We start from the raw sequence: 10,396 nt of genomic DNA, 5'->3' as shown, positions 1-10,396 counted from the left end.
TTTCTCGTCTCTCTCTTCTCTCTTTCTGTCACTTTCAGCAGGTATTTCTGCCTCCAGAGCTGCCGAGTCTGGATCAGTGATTCTGGGCCACCAGCTGCCCCGTGTTCCTGCTCGAGAGCTGCTACTACAATTCTACTACAACAAGTTTTACTACTTCTACTACTACTATCAGTATTATTCCTATCATGACCATTCCTATTATTAAATTATTATTTTATTAATATTAATATTACCACTACCATTACATTATTACTATTTTGGCCTTGCTCCAGACTATATTTTACACCTTGTAATCCCTTATGAACCTTCACGTACTTTGAGATCTTCGGGCAGGGGTCTTCTGTCTGTTCCTGAGTCCAGGATGAAAACTAAAGGTGACAGAGCTTTTGCTATCAGGGCCCCGAAGAAATTAGGTTGTCTGAGTCATTGTCTTCGTTTAAGTCTCTTCTCAAAACACATTTTTATCTGGAAGCATATCCTGATTTTAGCTGAACTGGCTGTTTATTTCTTGCTTTTGTGTGTTTTATGTATTTTATTTCTTTATATTTCGTTACTCACTGTGATATTTTATTTCTCTTGTTGTGAAGCACTTTGTACTGTGTTTTGATAAGTGCTCTATAAATAAACACCCCCTCAACACAACATGGCCGCCCACCTTTGAGCTTTGAGTCTGGTTCTGCCTGAGGATTCTGTCTCGTAAAAAGGAAGTGCTTGCTCATGTTGGGATTTGTTGAGTCTCTGTAAATAATATTATAAAGAGTACGGTCTAGACCTGCTCTATAGGAAAAGTGCAATGAGATAACTTCTGTTATGAATTGCCGCTATATAAATAAAATTTAAATGAATTGAGTTGAATGGTCAGGAAGGCGGGCTTTGTTGTAGAAGTGAGCCTTAATAGCCTGGGGGAGGTGGCAGAGGGGAGGATAAGGTCCAAAATAAGGAACATACTGGAGAACCCATCTCAGCCCCTTCGTGAGGAGATGAACAGCCTAAGAAGCAAATTCAGTAACCATCTTATCCTACCGAGGTGTTCGAAGGAGCACTTCAAGCATTCCTTTGTACCAACAGCCATTCGAATACACAATGATGCCTGCCGTAATGACTTCAGTCTCATCCAACTCGGGGGTTTCTGAGGCCTTGCATGATGGTCACCCCTCATGGACTGTACTGTGTAATACTGACTATACATGTGGACACTATTTGCACTGTATTTATATATGTTTACATATATGTATTCTTTTTTGTATTGTATTCCTTATCTATTCATTAATTATTATTCATTTTCTATTCCCGACATATCTTTGCTGTTGTGAGACTGAAATTTCCCCTCAGGGATAAATAAAGAGCTACCCTACCCTACCCTTTACTAACACAGGTTGGTCTGAATGAAGCCAAAACATTTTGAGTGATATACTTTCAGGTGTGGTCCTATTTGCTACTACTCCGCCATATCCTCCAGATAATACTTGGAATAATAATTTGTGTCTGATATATTTTGTTTTCAATAAGAAAAGTTAAATTACTTTGTTAAAAATTCTTAAAAATGCATCTACTCATTCACACTCATTGAAAAACCCAGAATCTTTGAATTTGCAAATACTGTTCATTTCAAAAGTTTAACGACTGGACAGAAGATGTCTTCTAGTTCTCCCTCTACTACGCAGAGACCCTTTCCCCCTTCAGAAGATGAATGTGAAAACAGCCCCAGTGTCAGACTCTGCAAATAGGTCATTCTTCACAGTGAAGCTCAAACATCCGAGTAGAGTAACAATAAGCAAAACACATTTTTGAGTGGAGAGGAAACTCTCCCAAAAGCTTATGTCATAACCACTTCCACACCAGTGTTTGAGACTGAATATCTTAAACTACCTATGTTATAAATTCACATAGCCTACCTTCATGTGTCAGAGTGGATGACTGCTGTAACCAAACATCAGTGCTTTCACAGTCAGTGAAACTGTATTCAGTTTGATATGCCACCCCAGTAATTGTGCCAAGAGTGTAACACATAGTAGGTAGATTTGTGTACACTCAGACAAACTTTAAAGAAAGATGGATCTGACAGTGCTAACCAAAATAACATAACTAATTTCAGTACTGTAAGTGTAACGGTGGCAGAGAATGAGGACCCAAGCTCAGAAACAGACAGGAGACAAGGCAGTATCTCTTCAAACCTTTTACTTTGGTCAGTAGCAGGCAGGAACCAATAATACAGCAAAACACTCTATACACTAACACTATAACTGGCAGGAACTCTGTGGCATTCAGTCAAGTCGTTACAGTCAAGCTCAGACTGAAGGACAGACTGTGGCTGCAGTCAAATAGTCTTTTTTGCTTAGGAAGGTTCCTAACTGAGTGAAATGATCCGGAAGTATCTAAGTGGCAGCCATGATAAGAGCTAGTCGAATACTCTAAATGCTAAGGAAAGGTGCTTCAATGCTTTCTTTCTTAACTCCTTTAGCATAGGGTACACTGGACCAACCTTTACGAAAGGAAAGGAGATAATGCCATCCCACAATTCCTTGGGGCAGCAACATTTAAAGTGATGCACCATTGCTGTGGTGTAGTTTCACCACAGCAAACCACACATAAATGTAGAAACAACAGAGCACATATTTTATGTTTGTGACACGATCCAAAATTTATGGAAATCCTTGTATGACTGGCTGAGGTCCAAATCCATAAAATAGATTTCTTCTCTTTCAAATCTATCCAGTTAGGAGTAATCTTGAAGAACAAGCATACTGAATCAGTGTTAATTTCGTAAACAAAAACTATGACAAAAAATATTCGTCACCGACCTTTTTTCCCTATGATGAAGACGAGGCGTTTTCGTTGACAAGACAGGACTAAAATGTTAGTGGTGGGCTATTGGACATTTACAAAATGCATGATATTTTCCCCCAATTGTGTGTCTAGTCTGTCTGTCAAAATATAAACAATGCATCCCTATCATTGATTGACGTGTGGTGCAGGTTGATGTCACGTGTGATGCTGTCCCAAACCGACAGTGAGTTAATAACAACAACATTGGAAAATAAAATAATAGATCTATGGACATACTGGAGATGGAGAGTCTCCCTGTGGCTACAAATTAGGTGGGAAGAATACAACCAACCTGAGGAGACACTTGAAGTCCCAAACTGTCCCAATGTTAACTAAGCATATACATGCTAATGCTTGCTAATGTTAAGTCATTGTTACTGGGCAGTTGGATGTCAACTTGCGGCAAATTTGCTAGCAAGCCACACTGGCCTGGCTGGAAGTCAGTTTTTCTCACAAAAAAGTTTTCAGTTTGTGGTAATAAATGAATGAATAAACCTGGCTTCCAGACTAAAGTTGACTGGGTTAATGTGTTAGCTAACATCAGTTCGCTCGCTTCAAAACTTGTGAGTGAAACATGCAGGACTTGACAATTAATGTTATAACTTGACAAGTAAACTTTTTGGTCGGACAAGTGAAATGCTTTATCATATATTGTCCTATCGTTCGAGTGAAACACATGGGGAACAACCGTGTTGGCTTTTTAGACCTGCTCTACAATATGTCAGTGCGCATCACGTGTTCCTGCTGTAACATTTATAGCCTGCGAGTTTATTTATTTATATATTTGGACAAGCAACTTGTAATTACACTCCATCCGTTTTCACTTACATGTCCTTACTCCAGTCCTTACCAGAAAAAGCTAAATGGCAGCCCTGAACATGCATTGCAATTAATATCTGGTCAAACTGTTGTTTTTTAAGATTACACAGCAATTTATTTGGAAGATATTTGTGTATGATTTCTTAGATCTAAGGCCAGGTAGGCATATTAATCGACTAATTGTTTCAGCACTAGTGTGATTTTATTGGTAATGAATTAGTTTAGTTTAAAGAGAGAAAACACTTTGACTAAAACTTGACTAAAATGTAATGACTTTTCGTCGACTAAAACATTTTGAGTAGTCGTCGACTAAAACTAGACCAAAACTATGAAGAATAAAAATGACTAAAATGTGACTAAAACTAATAAGCATTTCTGTCTAAACACTAAGACTAAATCTAAAATAGCTGCCAAATTTAACACTGTATTGAATTTCTAGTTAACAATATCATCATCATAGCTAAATACTATATACATAAATGTATATTTCGCTAACCCCACCCCCCATTGTCGAATGCACAAAAAAATACATTTTCTCTATAGAAACAAATGTATAAAAAAGGTCAAAAGTGCCCATGCCAGGAAACTCTATATATTTATGTCTTAATGTAATTTACTCTGGCCCCTTGCTCAATTCCTTATTTTTATTTAATTATTAATTTAATGGCTCAACTTTTTCTACTTGTATATTCCTTTTATGCTATTAAATTATTTCAACATTTCAATCCTGTTTGTTTTGTTTTTGTTTTTATTTTCAACAATATCTATTTTGTTGTTACTTCCCATGAGTAATAAATGATTAAATGTACCCTGTGTATAAATTGAAAACATTGTTTAGGAGATGTGATTCTGTTTTGGACCTTACTTGAATTCTACAGCACTGGGTTTGTCACTGTACTTATCTTGCATGTGTCATAAATAAAAAGCCTATTGTAAGTGCACTCGGATTATTTTTGCACCGTGGTTGTGTTTTCCTAAGTCTGTATGAATTCTCCATCACATTTTTCCTTGACCTCATGACGTTTTCCATCGAGGTCAAGGAAAAGTGTTTAGGAAAAGACGTAGGACGTCTTTTTTTTTTGACTATTTGACCACAGCCCGGGTCTGATATACTCCCATATGCTGACGAGCTGATTGAGCAAGGCTGGGTGAGTGCTGATTGTAGGCAGCTGCACAGAGTCAGCTCTCAGCCAGGGAGGCAGGTAGGGAGCTGTGTTGGATCTGTAAATAGCACAGGGATTAGTATCAGCCAGAATGAGAAAACTATCTACCAGTGTGACAGGACTATCTACCAGTGTGACAGGACCTCACCCTTGAAGACATCACTCCTGGGTCCCTCAGGATGACGCAGATGTCAGAAGTCAGCAATCAGGGCAGGATCCAATATATGCCTAACAGGGACCCAGCAGCATTCCTCCAGACCGTACCCCTCCCAGTCCACCAGGTACTGAAGGTCCAGCAAATGCCTCATCAGAACCACCAACCAGACAAAGAGGTGGTGGAGGATGAGTAGCAGGAGAAAAGGGGCTGGTGGCAGCTGGCTTGATCCTGGACACATGATAGGTGGGGTGGATCCGAAGAGAACAGGGAAATTGCAGACGCACCATAGAAGGGTTGATGATTTTGAGTGGGCCCACAAATTTGGGAGCCAATGTGTGGGACTCAACTGAGAGGAAGATCCTTAGACAACAGCTACACTCTCCATCCGACTTTCTCCAGGTCCGGCAATAGCGGCGGATGAACTCCTGGACAGACAGAACACAAAGTTAGCAGGGACATTACTAAGACTAGGCTCTTGTTGTTGAGCCCCTTCAACTGCTGACATGATCTCCGAAGGGACAGCAACAACAACACAGGAGGCAGGAAGGATAGGCCTAGGTTCACGGACCTCTCCGCTTTTGTGGTCTGTCCAGACCACGAAAGGTTGGTCCACTTACTCCAGCCAGTGCCTTCACTCCTCCAAGGCCAGTTTGACATAATTTGCCACTGAGAGAGGAAGAAGCAAGGGTGTTTCTGAGACTGAAGCTTTGAATAAAGCGGCAATAAAAGTTGGCAGCCCCAGTAGCTGATAAAGCTTGCGCCCCATGTACAAGGCTGAATCAGGGTGGGCGGCCATCCGCTGCTGCCGGTTGGGTAGAGAGGGAGAGAGAGAGAGAGAGCGTGGGAGACACACACACACACACTCAAGAAAAAATGTTGCTGTGTTTAGTTTTCACTTTTTGTATTTGTATTTTAACTGCGAGTCTACAAGTTATTATTATTATTATTATTATTATTATTATTATTATTATTATTATTATACTTTCTTAATTATCTGTATACATTTTAATATCACAATTATTTTGTTTATGTTTTTATTTTACACATGCTTTGGCAATGTTGATGTCTGTTTCCCATGCCAATAAAGCCCAATTGAATTAAATTGAATTGAACTGATAGAGAGAGAGAGAGAGAGAGAGAGAGAGAGAGAGAGAGAGAGAGAGAGAGAGAGAGAGAGAGGTGGAGAGAGAGAAGGGGGGAGGGGGAAGCACAATGCAAATTCCACCTAGAATTTTAAAATAATGATAATGTAATGGTAGTGGTAATATTAATATTGATAAAGTAATAATAATAGGAATGATAGTGATAGGAATAATAATGATAATACTAGTAAGACTAATAATAACAGTTGTAGTAGCAGTTGTTGAGCAGGAACACGGGGGCAGCAGGTGGCCCACAACCACAGATTCAGACTCTGCAGCTCTGGAGGCAGAAATACCTGCTGAAAGCAACAAAAGGAGAGAAGAGAGAGACGAGAAAGCACAAAACTATGGGAGATAGAAGATGTTGCATTAATGGGGATAAGAATGTATACAGATGGAGAGGGAGAGGAGGAGAGAGGAGCTCAGTGTATCATGGGAAGTCTCCCGGCAGTCTAGGCCTATAGCAGCATAGCTAAGGGATGGTTCAGGACTCACCCAAGCCAGCCCTAACTATAAGCTTTATCAAAGAAGAACATCTTAAGCCTACTCTTTAATTTGGAGATGGTGTCTGCCTCCCGAACCCAAACTGGAATCTGATTCCACAGGAGAGGAGCTTGATAACTGAAGGATCTGGCTCTCAGGAAGGAAATGGAGGAGACATGGACCTCGCACTTTTCAGACTTTACATTCAGTTACTTCTCCAATAGTCGGGCTAGCACCTTTCGAACATGGAGTATGTGATCCTGAGGAGACTGGGAAAAATTGAGGATAATATCAAGGTGGACAAAAACAAAGCCGTTCAACACGTCCCTCAGCACATCATTGAAAGACAGCTGGGGCACTGGAGAAACCAAAAGGCATTACTAGGTGCTCATAATTCCCACTAGGGGTGTTTAAGGCCATCTTCTATTGATCCCCCCTCCTGAATGCGTACCTGAATGCTTGCACAGGTCAAGCTTCGAAAAACTGTGGTCTCCCTGCAGGAGTTAAAAGGCAGATGATGATGACAAAGAGCAGACTTGAGACAGTGTGAATGCCAATATTTGCTCCAACCAACAATGGAGCCTCAAGACGAGGTAACAATGAGGGAAATGCAATGTTGGTCAAGGATAACCATAGAAAACGGGAAACACAGGAGAATCAACAACATGGAATTGTAATGCTTCAAGGTGATTGCCAGATACTTGAAGACTAAGGGGAACAGTATAGTGCATTACAATGCATATGTGCTGTCCAATCAGAGCTTTGGCCTCAAGGGAAGTCTTAAGGGGCAGAGTGGGAATCTCTAGGTGGCAAACTAGGGAGGAGTCCAAAAAAGACTCATCAGAACCAGAGTCAATGAGAGCCTGCAGAGGGTTTGACTGCATCCTCCAACACAAACTGACAGGGAAGGAAGTGCGGTTAGAAGAGGAATTGATTTGGTTCACCAGGACCTACTTGGTGACCTACTTTTGCTGCCAATTCCGGGCAGGTTGATCTGAAATGTCCTGGTGACCCACAGTAGATGCTATATATTTGTCTCGTTCTCCTCTTCCTCTCTGCAAGAGAAAGTCTAGTGCTTCCCAGTTGCATGGGATCAGGGAGGTTGGTGTCAGCAGTCGGAGGACCAGGTCGAAGAGAGTCACGATATGTACCAGATGACCCGTAAGGGAGAGTTGAGGGAAGGTGACGATAAGGAGACATCTGGAAAGGTCTGGGTGTAAGCTCTAGTGGATCTGGAAGTTAGCACAGGGATTAGTATCAGCCAGCATGAGAAAACTATCCACCAGTGTGATAGTAAGGCTGCGTTTTATTAGTCATTCAACATGCCCACGCTGACTTCCCCTTGGCACTTGCCCTCGGGGAAATCCCCGTCGCCATCATAAGTGTTGTTCCATTTGTCTGAAAAACTGAAGTGAACTTGGTGAGATCATCCCTCGGAGGGCTGAGGGAGTGAGTAAACAATGATGGTCACTCCAGAGGTGTATCACCCACACTGCATTGCAGTTATGGTGCAAGAAAATACATCCATGGTTAGGTGGCAGTAATGTAGGACCTACTGTTGCCCAGTTAGCAGATGTCATATAACTAACTCGATCCACAATAGTTTGGTCTAAAGTGTAAAAGGGCAGGTGCGTTCCATTTAAATCCCTCGCTTCTCCCCCGCTCACTTTCTCTCTGCTCTCCAAGTGGTCTTTGTGCGACTTATGCTGTTATGTAATACCAAGGGCTGAGGGTAAGTGAATGAGGGGAAGTGGAGCTATGAATGAAACACAGCCTATGTTTCACTAAGGACTGACTAAAAGCATAATAGCAACTGAAATGATACAAATATTAAAATAAAACTAGATTTTGACCCAGGGCCCCTGTACAAGACATGGCCTCAAGATTAGGTAATAATACAGGAGCCACCTTCGGGTGATTCTCACCTGAGTTTATACTGTGGTGTATATTACTAAACAAATATTTAAATAATATATACTATTTAAATAACCACAAAGTAAATGTACTCAGTGAACCTGGGGCCTTTGGGGGCTCTAATGGTCTGGCGCCCCAGTGTAGTTGCTTATTTTGAATGGTTGAAAATCCACCATAGTTTGGAAGGAAAACTGCATGTTTTTGTAAGTTTAAACTGGACTATAAGCAAAAAAATTTAATAAATAAATTCTCTGTTAACATTTTCCATATTTGAAAAGCAGTCTTTTCAAATACAGGTAAGATTCAAGTTTATGAAAAGACACACAAAAAATGTGCATGTGCATATGATTGACACCACAATGACAGCTGAAACTAACAAATTTAATCTTCCAGGGCATCTGATAAACAGATTATATTTCATTATGTTTTTGAGATATTTTCCATGTTATTAAATACAGTTCAGAGCATTGCAACTGTCAAAAGTCAGCATCTTTTGCAAAACAGGAATCTTTTCACATTTGTAAAATTATTACATCTGTAAAATGTAATAATTGGTCAAAATTGCAAGCCATGAGGACATTTGAAAGTAATGCTAATTACAGGAAAAAATTAGTGGTCGTGTGATTGCAAATTCCAGTATTTTTGGTGTAGTCTGTATGTTAATTGACTCCATGCTGAGCAGGGAGGGCTAGCTTAGCTGCTGGCCTGGCTGGTCAGAGAGCTTTCCTTGCTTCTGCAAACTGTCAGCCACACCACAGGTGTTGATTTATACCATTAATAATTCACAAAGTTGCTTGCTCTCTTCTGTGTTGGCCAGATGCCTCTCTGCACTGCCAGAGCGTGTCAGCTGTACACTAAACTGGGCATGTCACAGATGCAGAAATAAGACATAAATATTTTAGAAAATACACACCAGAAACAGCCAGTGGAACAGGCTGCACATTTGAGAGGACTGACATGTTTTAGTGGCCATCTTCTCTTTTTTGAGAGAGATGGAGAAACGTACTATCCAGACAGCAAAGCCACATATCTCCCTGTTCCTCTGATTGCTGCTCTCTAATGAGCATGGCGGATGGTGAATCTTTTCAGAGCAAATTGTTGAAGACATCTGGCCAAGCTTTCTCTCTGATGCAGCTGAAATGTCCCTCTAGATGGCGTTGGCATGGCAACCTCTAACTGCTATTCAGCAGCGTTGTGGTTTGAAAGGTTTAGGGTCCATAGTTGAAAATCCATTTGGGCCTCTAGCAGAGCGCTCTGCACTCCACTCCCCAGGCTGGAGGTGAATACTCCCTCGCCCAAGGAAAAATAGATTCTCTTTATGAATTGATGGCACTCATGGCACCAACATGTCTATGTTGTTTGCCTTTGTTATAAGGGCCTTATTAGTGGTAACACAATGGAGTGGTTTGGCAATGGTTGTATCTTGAAAAATCTTGCCGTAATGGAAAAGTTAAGACCATTTTTGTCACATTCTTATGTGAGGTTCTATGTGAATTATTCTTTTTTTAGTCTTGTTAAAATTCAATATATAGAAAATCACACATATAGAAATTTGTAATAAATTGTATACTACTTTACAACAGCGCAGGCGCTGCAATGGAAGAACTGTATGTGGAGAAGTGATGGTGGGGAGAGGTGGGGGGAGGAGTGGAGGGGGATGGGGGCTTAGGTCCATCCCCACAGTTAGCTCCCCACAACAACACTTAATGACCCCTGTACTTCAGCTGAGATGAGACACTCCATCCACAGAATTATCTGAAGGGCGCTGTGTTTGAGAAAATTATCTCATCCTTAGAGACAAAATTGCAGGGAACTTATCATTACAATTAGCATACTTTGGTCCTTTGGCGCATTTTAAGTAGGCAAACCAAATAACCTACCACGACAGTGTT

The 10,396-nt window shown here is 40.8% G+C and overlaps 1 long non-coding RNA gene across 1 annotated transcript; it reads right to left on the bottom strand.

Moving 5' to 3' along the window:
* Positions 1-2,163: 2,163 nt before the first annotated feature.
* On the bottom strand, positions 2,164-5,506 carry LOC122876561. Its single transcript, XR_006378090.1, has 2 exons — positions 4,957-5,506; positions 2,164-4,866 (listed from the first exon to the last, which is right to left on the bottom strand). It is a non-coding gene; the product is annotated as an uncharacterized LOC122876561 (long non-coding RNA).
* Positions 5,507-10,396: the final 4,890 nt, after the last annotated feature.

The sequence above is a fragment of the Siniperca chuatsi genome, linkage group LG5 (assembly GCF_020085105.1).
Source record: "Siniperca chuatsi isolate FFG_IHB_CAS linkage group LG5, ASM2008510v1, whole genome shotgun sequence".
NCBI classification, from domain to species: Eukaryota; Metazoa; Chordata; class Actinopteri; order Centrarchiformes; family Sinipercidae; genus Siniperca; species Siniperca chuatsi.
Note: the sequence above shows the minus strand (reverse complement) of the source record. Positions and strands in the feature narration are given on the sequence as shown.